At 48.2% G+C, this 22,599-nt stretch overlaps 1 protein-coding gene across 9 annotated transcripts in view; it reads left to right on the top strand.

The window, feature by feature from the left end:
• PTPN3 (protein tyrosine phosphatase non-receptor type 3) overlaps window positions 1-22,599 on the top strand; it is a 1,752,022-nt gene that overhangs the window by 760,364 nt on the left and 969,059 nt on the right. The window lies entirely within an intron of this gene.

The raw sequence follows: 22,599 nt of genomic DNA on the forward strand, positions 1-22,599 counted from the left end.
TAGAGTCTGTCACTGAGGCCACAATCTCAATTAAGTCCAGAACACATGAGCTGAAGAATTTTGTGTCAATTAAACTGCAGCAGCCCGGGCTGCCACACACAACAGGGGTAGAGGGGGTTATAATAAGCGTTGCGCGTCTGGCTATGCATGTGGTCTTCCTAACTTTTATATGCTGCCTAATAATTGCACAAGGACACCAATATTGCACCTTCGACTCCTTGATGCGTTCATAGATCTCGTCCACCCGTTCCCGGCCACCTGACCGGACGCATGCGTGTCTCACATTCAATACTTTGTGTGGGGAGGGGTGTGGGGGTACACTGCAAGGACCTGTTTTGTGCCTGCTGAAAATTAGTCACAGATCATGTGTTACAACAGCACGCAAGAACCCAAAACGCGTGTGTTCTAACACTGGGGCTGGACGCTCTTTCGGCTGGACTCTCTTCTAAATGCTTCCCGAGCGGAAGGTATTCAGCGGTGAGTTAGCACCTTAATTTCAAAGGCTCTACCTCTGTGTCCATTCAAACAACAGAAAGACTAATGTTTATATATAACTGGGGCAGAATATATTTAACATAGCATGCAGCTACAAAACGGTTAGAGATCCACAAAAATAGGCAAACATATTAGATGTAGCTCTGTGGAGTTACATAATTTATTGAAGCAGATGGGGTTTGGAAATATGTTGGAGCCATGAGGCAAATAAACATATTCCGGGGTTGTGTTTGTAACACCTTTCAAATAGTTGTCCTGTCTGGAGTCTAAAAGCTCGGCCTCCATCTCAGCGTTATGTTAGTGTTGTATTGTTGTCTGCACGTGACATCGCTGCTGAGGTGGTGACCTGATGCGTACCTTTGGAGTGGTGCGCCATTTTCTATGGCGGCTGTTGGGTTGGTTCGCAAGCCACTTAAGTTGAAATCCGTTGACGGGAACCTACTTACCAATCAAAACGGACTTTCCTCTACCAATGCCCCGTTTAAGTCCAAACAGTGGCTGATGATGCATTGCAGCGTCCCCGCGTTCAGTCAAATTTCCATGGTGAAGTCCTCGCAGCGCCACTATTTTGACAGCTACCGCTCAGCAGCCTGCATAATATAAATCCCTCTTAGATACAGGCAAACTCTTGCAGCCCTCGACGTTTTAAACTGGTGCCCCACCGAGGCTGCCCACAACGGCCTGATGCTCACTATTCAGAAACTTTTAGAAGAGGTTGTGGCACACGTGTCCCTGTCTAAAGCATATTTACTTAGGCTGTTCCAAATAGTAATGGGTTACTGCAATTTCTCAATATGTGGAAAAACGAAGAATCAATAGAACAGGTCTCAGAGAAACAGCTGCAGGATTTTCAGGGTGCAGACATGGAATACCTCTTAAGTGAGAATGGTGTCAAAACTTGCATATTCACTTGCTTATCCACCTATATATACATGCAAACATTTTAGAAGAGAGAAGTGGGAGATTTTAAAAAAGAATCTGGAGAATGTATTTCCCCCATTAAGTCCCGTTGAAGCAGAGGCAATTTCAGAGAGGAGCTTGGCAAAATAAATCAATTTTTAGCTTAGCCTCCCTCCTGAATCGGTTCTATTATGGTTTATGCCTGCACATTCTTCTCAGCGAGTTAAGGACCTGTTCCAGAGATCTGTCTGTAACCAACATGTCAGTCATGCCTTGACCGTTCATGTTCAGTGAATAAAGAAAGCTTGACCAACTCAGCACTGCTTGATCTGTTCTGGAGAAATGAAATGTTGCACTTATTGCCTTGTATGAGATGGGGAAGCATGCTTAGCTATAGTCATGCTGTCCCTGTTCTGCGAGGAACTAATACTGCACTGCTGTTGCCAATTTGTACCTGCTTATGCTACACTAACTGTAACTGGCCTCTGAAGGAGGGATGCTTGCAGTGTTTCTGCCCAAGATGTAGTTGTTCTAAGTCGAGGGGTGTTTCCACTGCTGATGTCTCATTAAAAAAAAATACAAAGGATAATTTTAATACCATAGCATAACATGTTTACACCAGTCAGAAGCTTTTATTGGACCTAGGACAAAACTAGATAAGGGGACCCAGGCAATCGCAGCTTCCCGCCTTGACCAAATTGTGTGACCCATGGCAATTTTTCACTCTTCTTCCTTTTCAGTGATCATCACTTTTAAGAGCAACTTGAAATAATTTAGCTCAGGGTTTGCACTGTACAAAAGCTTCTCTAGTATATGGTTTAATAGACCATACATTTGCACCATCTATGACAGCAGCAAAGGCTTTGTTTAGAAGGCATAAGACAACCGAATTGCCTCTTGGGTCATCTTAGAAATTGAGTTTCTGGTTGGCTAGGGTATGCACCTAAGCCAGGCAGAACCCACAACTCTAGTCAGGGTGTTACACACCCAAGATAACCCCTGTTTACCCCCTTGGTAGCTTCGCAGAGCAGTCAGGCTTATCCCAGAAGCAATGTGTAAAGCGTTTGCGCAACACACACTCCCACCAGTGACACTCAACATACACCATAAAAATATCACCTGTATTATATATAAAACACATAGACCACAATCACGTAAATCACTTTGCCACTAGGCCATTTGTCATAACAAGACGTAGATCATAAATCACTTTGTCAACCAGGCAATTGTCATAATATCACAGCAGTGCACTGAAGTAAATACTCATAAATTGCACACGTCATAACACCTCATCACTGTACATAATATACAGTTCCTGAAAATTTTACTTGTTATTTTGTCACTGCAAGGCATGAAAATGCAGCAGTTAGGTCACATGAATCACAAAACATAACTTTACAGGAATCACCACGTTATTAATTATTATTAAATTCTTATATAGCGCATAGCTACCTATAAGGGTTTTTATTGACCATAATTTTCATTGGCTTATGTCATTGTCTTTCATAAATGCTGCCTTTGGATTCGTTAATAGGCTTGTTAGTCCCTCCTTAGTAAGGTCTTGTCTTCATTTGTGGCCTCCCATGGCTTCTGCCCGATTTACTTCAGTTGTTACTCTGGACCTCTTATTTAGTCTGTAAGCACTATTTACTTTATTGAGTATCTCTTACTGCGGGCCTGACATGTGCCCGCTTTCAATCACTGTAACCCGGCATTATTTTGTGCCCCCCCCCCGTAAAATGGATTTAGAAATGATTAGCGAATCAAGTCATGTAAATTCCAGGTAGCATGTAATTTACAACACTTACACATCTTCTTCACTGCACTATTTATCACTACTTTGAAGACGTCGCATGCATGTCTCTTACTCTGATATTTACAATTTAACAAACGGTCGAGAAGGCCCATTATTGCAATGCATTTGCGAGAGTTTAAGCTGTTAGTATTGTAAATGACAATGCGTTTTATTTATGTTTTAAAGTCCAAAACATAAATAAAAGGCATTGTCATTTGGAATGCCAATAGCTAAAACTCTTGTGAATGCGAGACCTATTGCATTGCAAATGCTTGTTTTTTCTTGGTGCAAGCCATATTTTACAATCTTCCAAGTGTTAGGGGTTGCGGTGGCTCTCCTCACGTATCTCTTTCATGTTTGTTTTTTCTCTTTGTTTGATCTTCTTTTTCATTTTTAAAAGCTTGTCCTCATTCGGGAAGTGTCCTCCGGTTGATGTGTTGCTAGGGGCGCGCTTCCTCAGCAACTTCCAGGTTCCTTAGACGCATGCATTCAGACCTTCTCTTCCAGTGGGAGTGGAATCTGTGTTTCTCTAGAGGTGCTTGAGACCTGCTAGGATGAGCACCAGTATGTTTATGGGCTGCATCGAGTTCTAGCGCATTCCTCTCTGTGGCCTGTTAAGCTTGTGAGTTCTATAATCACAAAGTAGAGAGGAGGAGGGTAGGCCAATGTACGTCCCTCCAAAATATCTAGCACATCACTGAAAAAGTATGGTGGCTCATAAAGGGAGAAAGAGCAGTGACGACAAAGCAAACAGTTTCCTAAATTTCAGGAGAGTGTGGCTTAACATAATTTCTATCAGGCCGAGTGGGAAAGCCATTCTTTATGGAAGAGGAAGACTCACACACATAGTGGTGTCATGCTTCATCATTGGCATCCTCTGCCCGCCCTGATAGGATAATACCACCAGGGTGTACTCAACCTCCTCAAAGACTTGGTGGTAGGAGGGAGTTCTTGAATAAAACTACTGGGCAAAGCGGGATCCAGATATACTAAAAATACTTTAGGGTTCCTCAGTATAGAACCTTTATTAGTGAGGACTATAGGTATGTCTAAAAACACTTAAGGGGGCGTGGCCAAGTAAGATGGCTGACTGGTAGTGCACCGAGTCAGCTCCGGCCCCACGAACTCCTAGCAACGGCTGGACGGGGGCACTAGACCAGCGCACTGCGGAGGAACCGCGGGCGGAACGCAGGTGGAGGCTGATGGCGAGGCGGTGAGGTTGTGGCGACTCCGGTGTAGCCGGCGGCCGAGCTCTGCCCCGGGAGCACGGAGAAGGCAAAATGGCGGCGACGGACGGCGATCATTCACCGAGCGGCGGACCCCCCCTGGGCTGGGGGGCGTACCCTGAGGCTGGACGCTCTGGATGCAAGGCGGGGGTGACCGCGACGCCTGGGGAGCTGTTGACCTGGTCGGCGCCGTGAGGAGGGACAGCGCACCGAGTAGCGGCACCATCGGACCATCGCGGGGAGGAGGGGTCCGTGGCCTCCGCTGCGAACCCTGGTGGTCTAGCGACGAGTGGTGCTCCCGGGCTGCGGACGCTGCCGGCTCGGGTGAGCGGACACGCCGAGGGAGGTCATCGCGTGGCTGGGACCGGGGCGCTGCCTGACCCCAAGATGGCGGCCGAGTGAGACATCGGCTGAGCGTCGGGGGAGCTGACGATGCGCTGGCCCTCTAACACGCAGGAACTGGTGGACTCGAGGCGATGAAGGGAAGAGGTGGCGCTGAGGTGGTCTGAGCGGCTGCACTGCACATGTGAGCTGCGGTGAGACGAGTGACGGAGTGTACGGACGGGACGGGTCGGTCCCTGGTTCAGCTTCCGGGGTTCAGCTGGGCAAGGAGCGGTGGTCTGTGTGAAGAACGAGGTGGAACAACGGTCTGTCGCGGCGAGGCCGTCCGACTGGTGGTGGAAACGGCTCGTGGCGCAGGGGGGACGGTCTGATGGGGAGGACGTCCCGCGCGCCCGCGACAAAAAAGGCGCCGAAGCCGCAGGAAAACCGCGTGGCGAAGTACTTTCAGGCGCTCTCTGGTCCCACCGACGAAGGAGGTGCAGGCGGAAGAGACGGCATGGCCTTAACGAAGGACGACCTGGTGGCCACGCTCTGGGACTTTAAGAAGGATCTCTGTGCCGAGATGAAACGGGACCTCCACGCGGGTCTGGACCAACTGCGGGGGGACCTAACGGAGAAGCTCGGCGATCTGCGCCGCGACGTGGACGCCGTGGGGTCTCGAGTCCTGGAGGTGGAGGAGAAGGTGCAGGCCCTGGACGGCGCCTCTCTGGCCTCCCGGGCGGAGTGGGCTGAGCTTCGCGCTCAGTTGGTGCAGTCTACCCTGAAGCTGTAGGATCTGGAGAACCGTACCCGGAGGGAGAATATACGGGTGAGAGACCTGGAAGAGGGCGCGGAGGGTCCGGACCTGGAGGCGTTCATCATTGGCCTTTTCGGGGAGGTAGTGAACCGACCGGACCTGAAAATAAAGCTGGAGCGGGTGCACAGGGTCGGACCACCGGCGCATGGAGAACGCAGGAGACCTCGGGACGTCCTGGCGAAGCTGCACGCCTTCCCGGTCAAGGAGGCCATCCTGGAAGCAGCTAGGAAGAAGAAGGAGGTCCAGTTCCAGGGCCACAGTTGTTCGCTATTCCAGGACTTGTCGCAGGCCACTCTCGCGCGGAGGCAACAGCTCCGCCCGGTGACTAGCAAGCTCAGGGAGGACAATGTGCGCTATCGCTGGACATACCCCTTCGGGCTCAGCTTTGAGCTGCAAAATAAGAGACACCACATCACGGAGCTGAAGGAGGGGTTGCGTATTCTGGGCCTGGATGAACCAGAGGAGGGCGGAGGCCCCGAGAAGTCCGGTACACTGGCAGTCGGATCACGGGAAGAGCAGTGGCGCAAGGCGCACCGCCAGCGAGGAGGGCCCAGTCGTGAGTAGAGGCGGCGTGGAGGTGCCACGGGATTCAACGGGAGGCTGGTTAGACGCGGCAGTGGGGGGCCCCCCGGACGGGCGGGGCTCGACTGCCCGCGCGGCGGCACCAGGCGATGATGCCAGGACTGCGACGAGGCCAGCGAGAGTGGCGGTTGTCTCCGCGGGAAAGCCGCGATTACATAGACACTGAGGTTTTTGTTTTTGTTCTGGAGCCCTATGTCTAGTACACATGATGTTGCGGCTCCGCCTGTTGCGGAGCACGCTGGTGAGGTTTGGAGTTCGATGGGGTTGGGTCTTGGTTACTTTCCCTGGAACTGCCCAAGGGATGTGGGGTTCCATGGCCGGGTTGGTTTGCTGGGGGGGGGGCGGGAGGGAGGGGGGGGATGGAGTTGGGGAGCGGGGGGACTGCGGCAGGATGCAACGGCGACACGGTAAAGGAGTTGGGAGGGGCGGCGAGGCGGGACGGGAACGGGGGGACACTTCGGTCTGGCACGAGTGGGTTCCGCAACACATGGAGGAGTGGGGGGCTTCTAATGCACAAATGCAGAGCGGGGCGGGGGATGGCCACTTAAGATGGTGACGTGGGCTACATGGAATGTGAAGGGCTTGAACGCGCCCCAGAAGAGACATCAGATCCTAAAATACATTGCAGACAGGCAGGTTAGGGTGGTCGCACTGCAGGAAACGCACCTTAAAAAGGAGGATGTGGGTCGGCTCAAACACAGGGCGTACCCGCAGATTTTTCATTCAGCAGCCAACACCAAACACAATGGGGTGGCGGTAATGTTCCACAGCTCCACGCCATTTCAGGTGGTGGACACCCACAGGGATAAGGAGGGGAGGTGGCTCATGCTCAAGGGGCGGTTGCGGGGCCAACTATGCACGATTGCGGTGGTGTATGCTCCGAACACAGGCCAGGCGGGGTTCACGGCGCGTATATTGGAGTCTCTAGGCGGGTTTGCGGAAGGCCCCGTGGTCCTGATGGGGGACTTTAATTGCATGTGGGATGGACTCCTTGATGGCTCTCACACTGCGGGGGTCAGGACATCTGTGTTTCCCAAGCGTGTCAAGGAGCGCTTCGACTCCCTGGGCCTACGGGATGGGTGGCGGGCCCTACACGAGACGACGAAGGACTATACTTTCTATTCCCACGTTCACCGGACTTATACTCGTATAGACTACATTTTCCTAAGCCAAGCATTAGTGGGGAAGGCGACGGGGGCGCAGATTCTCCCCATTTCGGTCTCAGATCATGGGATGGTTCTCTTGGAGCTGAACTGGGGAGTGCAGGGACAGGGACGTGGTAGATGGTACTTCCCCGGGGCCCTCTTGAAAGACCAGGTACGGAGGGTGGAGCTGACGGAGGCCATAGAGGAGTACTTCCAGGGCAACCCACCAGCGGATACCTCATATCAAAATACGTGGGACGCATTCAAGGCGGTGCTGAGGGGTAAGTGCATCCAGCTGCAGGCGTCGCTGCGGAGACAGCAGGCGCTGGAGCGGGAGACACTGGAGAAGGAGCTCCAGGAGTTAGAGGGTAGACATAAAGCTCGGCCCACTCGCGACTTACAGCGACGACTTACGGCGGTGCGGGGTAAATTGCGGGCAATTTACAGCGCCAGGGCGGAATACACCTTGCTGAGGCTTCGACGCACCGGGTACGAACAAGGGGACAAAGTAGGCTCGCAGTTGGCGCGTAAGCTTAGAGTCCAGCGTGCGAAATCATATGTGGGAGGCATTCGGGCGGGTCCGGCACGGGTCATGCACGAGGAAGCAGCAAAGACCAGAGCCTTTCGGGATTTTTATGGGGAGCTGTATAGGGGGGACTCGCTTGCGCAGGACCTCCAAAAGGCGTATCTTGATGGGGTGGACTGCCCCCAGCTTTCAGCGTCGGACAGGGAGCGACTGGAAGAACCCATTTCGGGGGAGGAAGTGCGGAATGCTATCAAGCGGCTCAAGCTCTACAAGGCGCCGGGCCCGGACGGTTATACCGCACATTTCTATAAGCATTTTGTAGACGAACTAACCCCGCACCTGACGGCGCTGTTTCGGGCGGTGGCGAAGGAGGCCCGGTTCTCCCTGTCTATGGCGGAGGCGGTGATTACGGTGCTGCCGAAGCCGGGTAAGGATCCGCAGTTGTGCGCGTCCTATCGCCCCATAGCCCTTCTGAACCTGGACGCCAAGCTCTACTCCATGATCTTAGCTCGACGCTTGGATGACCTGCTGCCTCGATTGATACACCCGGATCAGTCAGGCTTCATTAAGGGGCGCCAGACGCACGACAATATACGGCGTACAATCCACATTATAGAAAAAACAACTCGGTTCAAGATTCCAGCGGTGCTGGTCGGATTAGACGCTGAAAAAGCGTTTGACCGCGTGGACTGGTCCTTCCTCTTCCTGACCCTGCGAAAATTTGGGTTCGGGGACGCCTTTATAGAGATGGTGCGTGCCAACTACTGCCATCCTTCCGCGAGAGTGGTGGTCAACGGGACTCCTTCCGAGCCCTTCCATTTGACTAGAGGTACCAGACAGGGGTGCCCGCTGTCCCCTCTGCTCTTCGCACTCAGCATCGAGCCGCTTGCCATTCGGGTGAGAGAGAATGCGTCCATTCAAGGGATACGATTTGGCGGGGAGGATCACAAAATCTCCCTCTTTGCGGATGATGTCCTACTAACCCTGGGGGAGCCACGTATCTCTCTCCCCGCGGTGCGGGGGGAACTGCGGGACTTCGAGAAGGTGGCGGGCTTTAAGGTCAATATGTCCAAGTCCTATATACTCAATCTGACTCTCTCGGGAGCGGAGGTCGCCTCGCTGAAATCCGAGACGACGCTGTCCTGGGCGCAGCGCTCGCTACAATATTTAGGGGTGCAGCTCACGCCGACGGTTTCGGGGCTATATGGAGCCAACTACACCACAGTTTTGCCGCACCTGCGGCAGGAGCTGCGTAGGTGGAAACCTTTGTATATATCCTGGTTGGGGCGCATCAACGCAGTGAAAATGATGGTGCTGCCTCAGGTCCTATACCTGTTTCAGGCCCTGCCGATCCCGCTAGAGAGAACATTTCTCCCGCAGTTGAAGACGATGATCACTAAGTTCGTGTGGCAGGGGGGGAGGGCACGGCTCCCTTTTACAGTGCTGCGGAAGCAGAGGGCGGACGGAGGGTTGGGACTGCCGGACTTTGAGCTTTACTATCAAGTGGCCCAACTGAGGGTCCCGTTGGAATGGACGGCGCGGGAATCGGAGAAGCATTGGCTCCATATGGACCGAGCGATAGCCGGCAGGTCGATTTGGGATCTTTTGTGGAAACCAAGGCGAGACAGACCGCCGAATGCATATCTTAGCACGCCGACGCGCACTACGCTAGAGGTCTGGGACAGGGTCACGAGGAGGGAGGGGTGGACGACGTTCCCTTCGCCCTACACCCCGATACATTTTAATCCGGCCTTCCCACCCGCCAGAGACGAGGGTCCCTTTGATGGGTGGCGGGACGGGGGGTGCCTCAAGCTGTCGGACCTATTCGATAAGGGGGAGTTCCGCACGTTTCAGAATTGCAAAAGTGAGTTTGGAGTCCCCAACGGTGAGCACTTCCGATATTTGCAGCTAAAGCATTGGGCCACGGCGACCCCGCTCAGGGAGGCGGGATGCCGGAGCCTCACTGACATGGAGAAACTGGTTCTAACGCGGGCGGGATAAATGAAAGGGGCGATCTCGACGCTCTATAGGATGCTGCTGAACACACTGCATACACCCAGGGGCAGGTATATGGATTTCTGGGAGCACCTCTTGGGGAGGGAGATATCAGAAGCGGACTTGAAGGGATTGTGGCGGGATATCCCCCGACATAACTTGTCGGTGGGCCTGAGGGAGGCGCACTACAAAACTATTTTTGATTGGTATCTCTACCCCACAAAACTGGCCAGGATCTTTCCGGGGACTTCTGCACTCTGCTGGCGGGGTTGTGGCCTCCTCGGGGATTTCAAACACATATGGTGGGACTGCCCCAGCATTCAACCTTTCTGGGCCGAAATTCTAGCACAGATTAAAGAGATCCTGGGCTTTACGCCCCCGGGAGAGCTCGCTCATGTGATCCTGGGTCTGCGGGGGGCGGACTGGGAGGGGGTGTCCAAAGGGGATAAGGCTATCTGGTGGCTCTGCGTGGGGGCGGCTAAGCTCACGGTGGCAGCGGCTTGGAAGAAACAGGGTACTCCCGCGATGTCACTGTGGCACGCCCGCCTGTGGCGCTTGCTCTCGATGGAGCGCCTGGCGGTGTGCTTTCGGGAGGATCCCTCTGCTTTCGAGGAGTCATGGGGCGCCTAGCTAGCTTTCCTATCTAAGGGCCTGCCGGCAGCGGTCTATCCGCCCACTCTGAGGGCTTTGCGTCTCTTTCAGACCTGACAGACGCTGGGCGAGGGGAGGGGCTGGGCGCCGTAGCAATACTGAGGGTGGTCCGGGGGGGTCGCGGTGCTCCCCACACTGCTGTTGACTTTTTCTCTCCTTGGACGCTTTGCAGTTGCCGCTGGGGGGGAGCGGGTGGGAGGGGGCGGCGGGGGGGGAGGGAGGTGGAGATACGGGAGGGGCAGGGAGTGCTTCCCATTGGTCGGACATGAAGCATCTGAACCACCTAGGGGGCAGGATATGGTCACGTAGGGCCAGGGGGCACTCGGCAGTTCCTAGTTATTGTCTGGTTATACCTGTGCACTGATATTGTTGCTATGAAAATCAATAAAAATGAGTTCTTTAAAAACACTTAAGGCGGTGGGTAAATAGAGATCAATGGCTCAAACCCGTCTTGTACTAACCAACCTGTTTCTGCCCACAAAAACTAGCCTAACTGTTCTCGGGCATTCATCAGGGCTCTAGAATCCCTAGATTTAGAACCTAGGCTGATACTAGTGGCGAGAAGCGGGAAAAGGTAGGTTCCCTGGCGTGGTGAATCTTTTGACGAATGTGTGACTACAAAGAACACCACCCTCTCCTTGACCAGTTAACCGGTATCCCCTATAATTTAGGGTTGACTTATCAATATAGTTCTAATCTCAGGTAGGACTCACCTGGGTGTTTGAGAGATATAGTTTGATACTTATTGGGGTGAATCGCATGTAGTTTTCTCTGCTTTTTAGTTGTTTTATTTCGTTAAGACCTAACCCCAAATGTTTCTTTCCTCCCTGGGACCTTCCATTGGGGATGTTTTTTTGCAGTGTCCTTCCTTTGAGCCTTTGGAGTCGTCTTCTGATGCATATTTCTTAACTGCTATAATTTCTTCTAGGCATCTGAGTGAATTGGGTTTGCTTAAATGCTGTTATCCCTATCTGAAGATGTTTGAGGATAGAGTAGTTTTTCCCCTGGGCCCCAATTTCCTTCCTAAAGTGAATTCTACCTTTCACAGAACTCAGGAGAGTATTCTCCCTTCCTTTTTGGATTCTTCCTCTCCTTCCTTTATCTGAATCCTCTTTGATGTTGTAAGGGCTCTCACTATATATTTAAAGATGACCTCATCCTTTTAAAAGTCAGATTCCGTAATCATCAATTTTGGCAATGTGTACAGAGGTTGTTAATCTTCTGAGTCAACCTTGGATTGATGGATCAAAACAGTGATTTCCCTGGCTTACAAAGACGCTGGCAGGTATTTTCCAGACAATGTTGACTCACTCTACTAGGGGCATGGCTGCATCCTGGTTGAGTGATGGGTCTCCTAGGTGGATATATGTTCTGCTGCTACATGGGCCTCTCCATCCGCATTAATTTCCCATTATAGGCTTAATTTGGGCCAGGACATGAAATGGAGTTTGGCTCGGGGGTCCTTTTTAGGTCTCGCGAGCCAAAGGCTCAGAGACATTTTATATCTGGGCTTCTCAAAGTGCTGCCGTGGCCTAAAGCTACAGTGCACGTGAACGTGCACGCGCGCAGCGCCATGTGTCTTTCCTCCGTAGCGATCGTAATCACGATCACTTTCACTTTCGCGGCTCCTCTGTTGCTGCCATTCCCCCCTCCCTTCTCGTTTCTTCTGTTCCTCAATCTAACAAATACAAAACACAGGTTACAATGACGCTGCCAGGGAATTTTTCTAAACATTACAACATTATCTCACTAGACTGAAAGTTAATGTGACATGTATAGGATGGAAGAGTGACAAAAAAATAACGGCGAGATAGTCGAGTAAAGCGTTCCAGACTCTCAAAGTAAAGGTAAAAGGTAATTTCTTGATCTTAAAATGCGGTGGCTCTTTTCAACCACGACTCTCGGAAAAGCATGTTCATCTCCAAGGACACTTTTAGTTTTAGACAAAACGGTGCGCGGACTCAAGTGAGTAAATGTTTCCCTGCAAACAAAAATGCAACTCAAGTTTCAATTTCACATGCATTGAATAGGTCTGCCATCTAGTGGTTTGGTTGGAAAACTGCAAAGGGCTGTTTAGAAAATTATTTTCCTAGTTAAAGTAGAATTGATGTTTTGAAATGAAAAACGTATTACACGTCGCCTACTGCTCCACAACGCCTCAACCTGCCAAAGCATCGTCATAATGTATTTCCCACCCCTGTGTATCTCTCATTGTGCATGGGTAGCTAGCTATTTGAACTGCTCAAAGAGGCTCGTGGAGGAGATTTACGTGTCTAATGAGAATCTATAACTTCAATCTGCTAAATTATTGTCAACAGGTAAGTGGTTATTTTACTGGGAAGAAACGTAGTTATATGTGTTGCATAACATACAAGAGCAGTGAGAATTACGTTAGTTAGTCCCCAAGATCAACGGCAGCAGAGGAAGCGAATGCAAAACGCCTCTAAACCAATCACACTGCAGTGTCCAATAGGACTCGCACGATTCTAGCGCCTAAGGAAACCAAGCACCGCCACAATGGCCGACAGCCTTCTGGAAATAGAACTTGATGAGGCTAAAAGCCTTATGCAGAAACATCAAACTCAACGTATTACAGTGCCAAGCAAGAAACCTAGCGCCTCGCTCTCTCTACCAAGGAGCTGCCCCTCTCAGCCAAACCCATCACCAGTCCTGCTTGACATAACTTGGTTGCACTCTTTATTCTCAGCTGTATTTTGACTCTCAGATCCAGGTCCATGTAAGGTCAGACGGATGCATTAATTAATATACCAATCAAAAGTCTTCCCTACGCTGACAGAGCATTGCAAACTACTAATTCTGCTATAGGCGATGTCTAGAATACAATATTGTATCGCTCTATATTGAAGTATCGCATTATTTTCGATTTGAGCAAAAACGATCATGTGAAATCCATCAGAATCAGTTGTATTGGAGGACTCTGGATTTCAGGTGAAACAAAGGGCCGGAGTCAGATTCTGCAATTTATCGATAGCAAACACCCAAGGTACAACACGACAAACCATCTTCAGCAGTCATCAGACTCCTGCTCTCCTGTTCGGATACAAAAATCCTTAGCTGCAAATGGTGTCCATATGTAGTTGGGGTAGAACGCCAAGAGTGGCTGGATCAAACCTTTACAGTAGTCTTCCTAAAGAACTGATGTCTAAAAATTACCTCACAATGATTAAGCAAAAATCCACCAGCTCTTTTTAAGCTACCTGCACAAATATTAATTGTGAACACCAATAGTGGATTTTTACAATTTTCCATTAAGTTCTCTTGTGTGCATTTTTCCTTTTATTTATTTTTAGCTTGCACTGTACTTACACATTCTCGGATGATAATTATTAATTCTTTATATTTTAGTTACTCATTTTTAATTGTGTCAGTTTAATATCTCAGAGCATCCTTGTGGATAAAACGTTACTAATTCACCTGATTTTATTTGCCTGCTTTATTGTTTGCTGCACTTAGGGTATGATCCTGGCATTGTTTGCACATCAATAATAATAAACACACTAGTCCCACCTACATATCCCATCATGCATCTATGACGAAAAGTAATGTTTACACGGCAGGAAAAAAAAAAACATATACATGGCTTTAGGCTAGGTGTAACGAGACGTAATTAAAACAGTGGAGCATATTCCAACCCATGATCAGGCTGAAAAATGACCCAGAATGCCAAAACAGCTGAAAAGAGGTCTGCTGCACCAAACATACCGTGCATTTGTGAATTTTTAAATGAATGCAGCCAAATTCCACATGCCATGTTAAGGAATGTTAAATTGTAGATATTTCAGGCCCGCGCGGAAATTGCTTTCCGCGCGGAAATTGCTTTCCCCAACCTGTAAAGGAATTTCAGCAATCTTGAAATGTCTGAATAGAATAACCCACTATTATTGCCTTGCTCTTACTCCCATGTGAGACAAACATTTGTTATCTCTGTTATCCTTTTCATCGTTACAGACAGTATGACAACTCGATAGACTTCTTGTATATGTAGTTTCCTTTCTGTGTGTTTAGGTCTCGCCTGACCCAGCGCATGCGCTGGTCTGGCGAGACTTATTGAGAGGGCTCCAAAAAGTGCTACCAGGCCAGCCTAGAGCTACAGTGCATGTGCGCGGGCGCCGCGCTTTACCGCGATTACTTTCACGGCCGCTTTGATGTGTGATCGCGATCGCGATCACTTTCACGGCCGCTTGGCATAGCCAAAAGGTCTCGCTTTTGGGACCTTATAAGTATTTAGTTATGCAACTGTTGCATGGCTACACACTTATAAGGTCCCAAAGGCGAGACCTATTGGCTATGCCAATGCTTGTTAAGGCAGTCTCCCAGATTTCGGTATCATTTTCGGCAGTGCTTTTGGAATTTGTATTGTGTTTTTCTGCCATGCATTAACTTTGCATTTCACTAGGATGTGTTCATTGTAATAAAGATGGGGTATTGACACTGCTAGTATTCGGGCATTGTAGCTCTAGTACTTTTATTGGGAATGTGTCAGTGCTATATTTAATTTTCTTTCAACTAAGCCTCTCCTCTATTGTCAATTACGTGTTTAGTAGAAATGGACTGTATTCGGGAACAAATAGTTTTTATTTGTTTTCATTGATCTTTATGACTTGAAAGGCGTAAGACAGGTGGCCTGGCACAGCCATGCGCACACTCGGCCAAGACAGCACAGCCCTCAGTATAGAACAATCTCTAGCCCTCATAGGAGTGCAGAGACACTACTGCCTATGTCTCCTGCCTTCAAAGGGACTCTGATGAGCATTCACTCACTTGGAGGCACGGCCGGACTGAGAACGCAAACCAGTCCTGGCAATTATATCGGGCCGGCCCTGAGGGGGGCAGGACGGGTTGCTGGTGCGAAACACGGCTGCTGCTTTTATTTTGTTACAGATGGCCGATATTGCAGCACTGCTGCAAAACCGGCCCCCAGTAACAAAAATGGCCCCCACTGTTCCAAAGCAAGCCCCCACCCTTCCGGCCCACCAGGAAAACGCCTGGTGCCCGCTACAGCCTGTCCGGCCCTGCTTGGAGGACGGTAAGCGGGGTGAGCTAGGAGGAACAGACAGCAGTACTCTCTCTCTCTAGGAAACCTGTGGTGGCCTGTACAGGGCTCCTGTGGTATAGGTGCGAGCAGACTCATCTACTTTCAGCGATGGTCTGTGCCACATCAGTATTTTTTCTCACTTGAGGCCAGTTATTGGAGTGGAGGTTTTCCTTTCTGGATAACAATTCAGTCGATTCGCTTCTGTCTTTTTTGAGTAGCACTTCGGGTTCATAAGCCATCAGTGAACTCCTCACTAGCAGGCTGTAGGGTTGGGGTCATCAGTTTTCAAACATCTCCTGCTTAGCTTCCACTCCCTGCCTCCCAAAGCTTCCACCTTCTTCATGCAGCGTCTGTCCATGGTGATACCTGTCTAAAGAAAAGTGAAACGCTGGCCAGTGTTCCTATTTCTGCTTGCACCCTCTGCCAAACAAGGCCATGCGACTGAAAAAGGACGTGCACACCAAATGCAATGCTAATGACATCACAGTACTCGTACCAATAACACCTATAGGCGAAATGTAATTAAACCACGCGTAATCAAATCAAATAATGATTCACGTTCAAAGTCGTCTCAGTCAAAATGGTAAGGGTTGTGTGATGTGGAATCTCATCTGTGAGAAGATTTTACATTTATCCTTGCATCTGTTTCTTTAAGGTTGAGCTGAAGAGCATTGCATTCGGTGCGCAAGTTATGGTTTGCATGGCTTTTGTGCGGGTTATGGATTGTGCTTCTAACCATAATTTCTGATTTTCTGTGGTTTTTCTATGGTAAATCATAATCATTAACATCAACACTTTAACTGTGTTCTTTGTAACTTTTTCGTGTTTTTTTAAATATCTTGAGCTGTTATAACCAACTCTAACGATAATTCACGTTAACCTTTGTTTTTTTTCTCTGTGTATGTATAAGTATAAAAATATGTTTTGCTCTTTTATTGCGCAAAGTTGCAATGATATAAAAACGTTTATTTCACCAGCAACATGAAATGTGTAAAATATCTTCCGTTCCTTGTGAAACATGGATTTCTAAATCATAAAGCCAGACCACTGTGCAGAGCTTTAACTTTGTTAGACAAACTAGGATTAGGTGGCATGGAGCACCAAATTATGTTGCATGGTTTTCTAAATTATGCAGCAATCAGTGCACATTATGTGGCATAGTCTCTGGGAGTATTATTTTCATCCAGGTAAGTAGAAACAACATTTTCGTGAATTCTGGAAACCATGCTAATGATATGGCAAACTATGTGGAGAATTCAGTAAATCCATATTTAGACGGTAAATCCTTTTACCAAAGAATCACTAACATGCACAGTTACCACTGCCCTTTGTTTTATCAACAATTTATCTACGAAAGATAAAAAAAAAAATCTAAACATACTAATTTCAATCAGTGCCCATTGTTTGCAACTCTTTGAAGGAGACAGCTTTTGGAAGTGAACTTTCCCAAAATAAACATGTAAACTGACCAAGCATTGGAAAAGCCAATAGGTCTCGACCTGGGGACCCTTTACGCTTGCCAGTTGTTTGTTTGATGGAGAGAAACACACACATATGAGAGATCAGGGAAAGAGAGCAACATGGAGCCCACAGCGGACATAGTTAGAAAAACACACGCACTTGTGAAGTGCATAAGGAAAAAGAAATGAGAGAGCAGCGCTGGGATGAAAAACATAATATGAGATGGAGCAACGCAGAGCTGGGGAGAGAAGCACATGAGGGAGACGGCTGGAAAACACATCCACTCCTGTGGGGTGCTTGAGCAAAAACCAAAAGTAGTTCCCTAGAAGTGAGCAGTGGAAGAACATAAGTAAAGAGGGATGTTCCAAGGAGCAGACCAACAAATGATGAAAAACGCAAGCCATCGAACAAAAAGCTAGCAAATGAGTACGAAAAAAGCGCCAACCAGTGGTAAGCAGAGGGCACTGTAAGATCTTGGTAAGGTGGCTATAGGTCTTTAAGCTCGACCTAAAAATACATCATCGGTAACTCATAATATGGTCCATTGCTGTCCTCTTGAGGTTCTAGTGATGTTTACAAACCAGTCTGCCTTCTGCTTCGTGGTTTATGTTCACCAGAACCCCTCGATGGCAGTGTTGAACACTATTGAACAAGTACCTGGAGACAGTGAACATAGTAGAACATGAAGACCTTGGCAGGACACTTCAGATCTCTGACTTGGTCAGGGGACCCTGTGAGTCTTCTGGAGTTCACCCAGTAAAGCCTTTCTTTCTATGTTCTTAAGTTGTTTTGGTTGGTGTATTAGCCACGTTCAGAAAAAAGTGAACATTTATGCGTTTCCAGTTGCTGTTCAATGCTGCTGGAATATGTGCATTGGAGGACGAGGCGAAGACTTCCAAATACTTCCTTTCTTGTTACCTTTAAAAATATTTCGCTTTGAAAAAACGCGCGCAGTTCCTTTCAGACATGCGCTTGATATTCTTTCGTCTTGCACTTCGTCGTTTGCTTAGTATTTCCTAAAAATACGAGCATCTTCTCCCTAATCTGCCCTTGCAAACGATCTTCTGTTTTATCGTGTACTGTGCACAAAAATGGGTATATGAGGCCATCTTGTAGACAAAGTTGGTACTGCTATTTTAAATCTAATCTGTATCGGGAACTAGCCGTATTTGGAATTTCAAGCCTGTGCAGGTAATTAAAAAAGTGCAACCGAGCTGCTTTGGTTTGTGCGTTTGTTATTCTCACAGTGAAAAAGCAGGTGTAAAATCTAAGAATGTGTATAAAAATGAAAGTGCGGGCTAATGCCATCGAAATCCCCACAGAAAGTGCAGATTGCATTCTTGGCACCTGTCAGTCAGTCATCGAGGACATGCCGAGCCGACTGACCCATTGAATTAAAACCTCTGAGATCAAATATCGTTTACAAGGTCTTACGTCGGCAAGGCCTGGTTGGTCGTCCATGGAGATGTGTGGCTCAATGATTAGAGCGGCAGACCCTGATGCAGAGGTCTAGCCCGGGACCAGGGTTCAATTCCCTTGCCTCGGTGCCATTCCAATCATGGAGTCCCACTCTGCAATTCTGGGCAATAGCTTGCTTAATCTCCACAACGGCCCCCACAACGCTAAGGATGTCTGGCCAGGATGGGTTCCACAGCGATATTCGTACAAGCGCCTTGAGACCCTTGCGGGTGAGTAGTGCGCTATACAAGTATCAATTTACATTTACATGCTTCAGAGTTCCGCACATGGAGTGTCATTAAACTGAGTAGCTATAACATCTAGTTTACAGCGCTTAGATGTGGGAGAAGTGTGCTTTGAAGTGCAATAAAAAACGGAATATAATAATTTTACCATTTATTGATATCATCAGATGGGGATTATCCAAAAAGGAGATGAATCACATGGAAATCCGACTGAGAAGTCCGAATGTCGTTCCACGTCAGAATTCTGAGGGATCAGCCAGGCGGGGTTCCTGCACTCTGGAGCTGGGAGGGCCGTGAAGGCGCTTGGATGAGCCATGTAGAAGCATGGGGAGTGGGCAACATTCAAACTCTTGCTTCTGTTCCTTCCGGCCGGTCAGGTGTTCACTTCCCCGAGCTGCACAATCTTCTTGTTCTTTGTGCTAGCCCTATTCGGTGTATGTTTGTGTAGTGCTGTGGCGCCCATTGTCAAGCCAGCAGCGAGTAGTCGTCATGGCCGCTGTTCCGCTGTCGTTTTAGAAACCTCTCGGTTGTGAAATCATTGGTAAAGTACTGAATGAATTCGGTGGGTGAGTAGTACACCACTTGCTTGTGGTCTCAAAAGTGATTTTTGGCTAGTTTTTCTTTTTTGCCATTAGTTCGCACCATTTATTTTTGTGAAAAGCCCATTCAGTGCAAACTCTTTTACATTTCTTCCTAGCCAGTCGGGTGCTTTTCCCCCGAGCTGTGCAGAACCTTTCCATTCTCACCAATCCAAAATTCAGAGATGCTGCATCCACAGTCTAAGTTTTCCAAGGACCAGAAAACTTGATGGTGATGTAGTTCACATTATCTTTAGCACCAATGAATTACTCACGCGGTTCCCCCATGTGATATACTTTTTGATGCTGGCAAAAGTTCTCTAAAATCTGAGACAATATATAAAGCAGTGTTCCTCTGTACAAAATCTCATCCTACTTAACTCTTCTACGTCATCTTCCATGTCCAGTTTAAAGACTGGTATATAAAAAGACCAGCCTTAAAACATCACCTTGAGATTGCTTATTTCAGTGAATCTCACAATCTTGACCTCTGTTGCTTGAGTTTAGGTGACAGGAAAATTCAGCTCGCACACTGCATGAAGTATTGCCAGATAGCTATTAGATCTTGAGAGTTGATGAATCTAGTAAACACAAAGGTGGGGTAGCCATTATTTACAAGAACGTCAATATTAAGCCAGCACTTTTTCAAAGGACGTTTCTAAGTGAAGCTGCTGCCTGTGGATGCAGAATTGGGCATATAACAATAATTATTTCATTTCATAACCTCCTAAAACCCTCTGCCTCCGTCTCGACTTCTAATATAGAAAATCTAGGAAGCGTCATCCTAAATAATTATTGCACCTGTGTTGTGGGCGACTTCAGCTTTCATCTAAAAAGCCTGGCTGGTGCTGACCAGCGTTTTTTAAAAGGAGCTGAAGATTTACAATCTAACACTAATGAGCAGTGAACACTCATCTTTCAGACCGCTACCAGCTGTTATTTTTGCAGCGTCTGACCTACAGTGCATTATAGACACACGTGTGTATTATTACCATCGTCAGACCACTGTAGGGTCGATTTCACACTCAAAATCCCCGAAAACATGAAAACCAATACAAGAGGGTCATAAATGATAGGTGTTGGAGATCCTTTTCCATCCATGGAGCAAGTGATTACATATATCTCTGCCTCTAACCACTTTTTTAGAGTCCCAAAGACACATCAAAAATCGTTCTCACAAAACAACCCAGAAGAGCAGAAAGGAAATGATGGTCCGCTTCATATCATGGCCGTAGTCCCCTGAAAAGAGATTCTGAGAGTTAATTTTAAATTGGAGTCCCTTCTAACACATAACCAGTTTGAGCCTTTGCAAGCTTTATGTAATAAAATGTTACAGTTCTTTGCCACCATGATCAATAACATCCAGTCCCCGATTGTATAGGAAGCCTCCCTTACCGCCACAGTTTCGTTTGCTTCTATGTTAGGATAAAACCCTAACAAACCCACCCAACTTTGCAGACGTCAGCTGCGTAAGTAGTTATGATTTTCTCTCCTATAGGGCCCTCCGGCTTCCTGGCTGATATCTGTCCTGCTTCCATAATGAAACAAATGAGTCTGTTGCACACCTCAAATGTAGTCAGTCTGTTTAATAATTTCCTAAATTTAAGGTATCATCCAATTAGAATGGACAGCAGCAATGATCAAACTTGAGAAGAAAGCCTCTTTTTTAATATAGGACCCTACCAACTTCTGTCCTACATCCCTGGTACCATAGCTTAGTAAACATTTGGGAAAAGTAGCAGTCACACAGTTGAATGCCTTCATTGAGACCAATCATATCTTCACCTTCAAACAGGCTTCAGATCTACTAATAGCACAGAGCTGTTAGTGACTTCTACCCAGGATGACCTCCAGAGGTTTCTGCACCCTTTAATACCATTGACCAATTACTATTTGTGAGAAATTGGGCTGTTGGTTGACTGAGGTGTGTGCCCTAGTCAAGCAGCAACCACAATCCTTGTGAGGGGGAGACACACGCCAACCCTAAATTAACCTAGCCTCAATTCTCTCTTAACTTGGCACAGAGCAGTCAGACTTATCTTAAAGCAATGTATCAAGTATTTATGCAACACTACAGTAATAACGTGAAAACACCACACAAAAAAGGATTCCACACCAAGTTAGGAAAATAGAACTTTCTTTAATAAATGAAACAAGACCAAAATGACCCAAATCCAATTAGTAGAACCAGAGATATTCAATTGTAATGATTTTGGCGAAAATAGTGCCATTAAGCACAAAGCAGCAACTGTGGATATCTGTTTGCGCCCGACCGGGAAAAACTCACAACTTCAGGCCAACCGCAGTGGAGCGTGGGCTGGCCCAGTTAGGCCCACTGAACAAGGTACCTTAAAAAGCTGGTTAGTGGACTGTTGCAAGGATCCATGTCGAAAATATGTCTCGCAGTCGAAGCGAGGTGTCGGTTCTGAGATGCGGCAAGGCTGTGATGCGAGAGCCTGCATAGTCGTTGAGGATTCTTTCAATGAGGCTTGCGATGTGAAGTCTGGTGTGCAGTCAGGACGCTGCGCCGGTTCAGATGAGCTGCGTACCAGACTGGCATCATTGTCGAGACCGCCGTCGACGAGAGATGGCAGGCTCTGCACCAAGGATGCGTTGCGCAGTTGGGGTAATGCGACGGAGCCGAAGAGCTGCGATGCAATGTGGATCTTTGCAACAGATCCAATCCATGCAGCAGCGGAGATGCGTCGGTTCTGCTCAGGATGCGCTACGCAGCAGAGATGCATCGGTTCCACTGGATCCACAGAGGCTGGCAGAGCCCACTTAATACCGCTTCCAAGGGTCCAAGACTTGGGTTGCACCACTTGGCAGGGTGTGCTCGCAGGTGGCAGGGTCTAGATGCAGATGCAAAGTTGTTGTAAGCTTGGTATTTCCCTGAGGCTTCTGATGAGGAGGCCAGTCAGCTAGCCCTTGGAGTCGGTTCTGGGTTCAAGAGATGCAGGTCCAGTCCTTCTCAGCCTGACAAGGATTGTGCTGTTGCTTGAACAGGGGTCACATCCCAGTCAACCAAGAACCCAGTTTCTCACAGTATATTGCGTTCCAGGTTGAAGGATATGGGTCTCAGTACTCTTGCACTTAAACGGTCCCAGTCATTTTTGACAGATCGGGCACATAGTTTATCTGCCACCTTTCAAGTCCGGTTAAATGTGGAGCTCTTGGTTCTGTAGTCTCTCCTTAAATGTCCTGAGGTATGATAAGAGAGTACAGTTTTACACCTATAATGAAGATACCAAGGTCTCTTTCCACCTCTGGTTCCCTGAATGTTGGATTAACTGATATCATGATCAGCGTACACTAATACTAATGGATGGCCACTATTGCTTAAATTGA

Source organism: Triturus cristatus, chromosome 5_2 (genome assembly GCF_964204655.1).
Source record: "Triturus cristatus chromosome 5_2, aTriCri1.1, whole genome shotgun sequence".
Taxonomy (NCBI): Eukaryota; Metazoa; Chordata; class Amphibia; order Caudata; family Salamandridae; genus Triturus; species Triturus cristatus.